Here is a 2,210-nt window from a genome sequence, read left to right on the forward strand (position 1 = left end):
AGTAGCCAGGGAGGAGGTGCATGACCATACAGACATAGTCCTACAGGCACCTGGGACCCTTCTCATACAAACCTACAGCAATGGTGTCAATATGCACAAGACCCGTGCAAACTTAGCCAGAAAAAAACCCAGCACAGAACTGTGGAAATGAACAGCAAGCTAACAACTGTCTGTAACTCCAATTCCAAGGGATCTGACAGTCTCTTCTGTCCTCCGCAGGCATTGCAGGACATGGGTGCACTTACCTATGAAGAGCCAGAATGCTCTGACTCCATTTTGACTAGCTTCTTTAGACAAGCCCAGACAAGCTCAGGCATATTGTAAATTTTTCCAGTTGCCACCCCCCGCCCCAGGAAGCTATAGATTAAGCAAACCCTGGACATGTAAAAGCCTTATAAGGTATGAACAAAAACTTCTGGCCCTGAAAGATATCAGTCAGCACATTCCAATGCCCTGAAGACAGCCTCTACCAATCAAGACTTCCCCCGTACTCAGGATATGGGGACATCCAATTATTTTAAAAGATGCTTGGCAGGCGCGGGTTTCTGTGGAGTTTCCCAATAAAAGCCCCTGCCTGCTACTGTTCAGGGCCAGACTCCATCTTTGGCTCGCATAGTCTGTGCCCAGCTAGCCGCCATTTGGTTGTTTTTTTTTTTTACTTTAAATTCTTGAATAAACTTTTTGTATAATCTTTTTGGGTATCTGTGGGAATTATTCTCGATTCTCGAACCCTAACACCTACATGCAGGCAATACACACACATAAAATTTAAAAAAAAAAAAAAGGTTTCTGTAGGGGATAGAGAAATGGCTCAGCAGTTAAGAGAACTGACTGCTCTTGTACCAATGCCCACATGGCAGCTAACAACATCTGTAACTCCAATTCCAGGGGATCCGACATCCTCTTCTGGCCTCTGCAGCCACTGCATGACACGGGTGCATTTACATACATGCAGGCAATATACTCATACACATAAATTTAAAAAATGGTTTGTGTAGCTACATATATAAAACTGTTAACAGTATTATTTGTAGAATGGGATAAAAGGGGTTCTACATTGATTGCTTTTTATTTTTTGAATATAAAACTATTTATTGACCACTGTTCACCATTATTTACAATAAACAATATACAGTTGGATAACATTCTGATAATACAAAGTTTTTATTTGCTTTTTAAGATATATATTTCTGGGGCTGGAGAGATGACTCAGCGGTTAAGAACACTGACTGTCCTTGTAGAAGACTCGGGTTCGAATCCCAGCACCCACATGGCAGCTAACAACTGTCCGTAACTCATTCCCAGGGGATCCAACAGCCTCTTCTGATCTCCGTGGGCATTGCACCACACGGGTGCACTACATGCAGGCAATACACACATACACATAAAATAAAATAAAAGATATATATCTATTTCTATATAATTTGAATTTTTACAATAACCTTATATAACTTCATAATTAGAAAAAATTACCACAAAACTCAAGTTTTACCTTAAAGATATTTGCTTTACATTAAATTTTAGATTGTACTGGGCAGTCCCCCTCCTCTCCTACTGCTCAATCTATGCACGCCTAGTACCAGATGTGTTTGCTACCTCACCTCAAGGGTATCATTTTTAGCTTTTGATCGCCTTTGAGTGCTTAATCTTCCCCAGCTGGCACATCAGCTATTTACACTGCAGTACAGGAAATGGCACCTAACTCTGTTTTACAGACAACATTACAAAAATAACAAAGGTGTTAATATATCCTCCAAATCCCTTGGGAACATAGCTCCAAAGCATGACCGTCTACAAAATGAGGGTAAGAAAAATTTTGTCCAAATTCTGCCATTCTCAATAACCAATTTTGTATAATCAATAGGTGAGACCTTTAACTTTTTAAATTATTTTACTGATTTTTAGACAGGGTCTCACTATGTAGCCATGGCTGGCCTGGAACTCTCTATGTTGACCAGGCTGACTTCGAACTTAGAAATCTGCCTGCCTTTGCCTCCTGGGTTTGAGATTAATTGTGTGTACCACCACGACCAGCTTTATTTTACTAAATTTTAATTAGTGTGTGAGTGAGTGTGTGTGTGTGTATGTGTGTGTGCTGCTGGGCACTGAACCCAGGATCTTGTGCATACTATGCAAGCACTCTACCACTGAGCTTTATCTCCAACTCTTTAAAAAAATACATTTTTTATATATAATACATATGTATTAAT

The 2,210-nt window shown here is 40.0% G+C and overlaps 1 protein-coding gene across 3 annotated transcripts in view; it reads right to left on the reverse strand.

Moving 5' to 3' along the window:
- Samd8 (sterile alpha motif domain containing 8) overlaps nt 1-2,210 on the reverse strand; it is a 64,551-nt gene that overhangs the window by 11,032 nt on the left and 51,309 nt on the right. The window lies entirely within an intron of this gene.

This window comes from Nannospalax galili, unplaced genomic scaffold (genome assembly GCF_000622305.1).
Source record: "Nannospalax galili isolate Female #2095 unplaced genomic scaffold, S.galili_v1.0 scaffold83, whole genome shotgun sequence".
Taxonomy (NCBI): Eukaryota; Metazoa; Chordata; class Mammalia; order Rodentia; family Spalacidae; genus Nannospalax; species Nannospalax galili.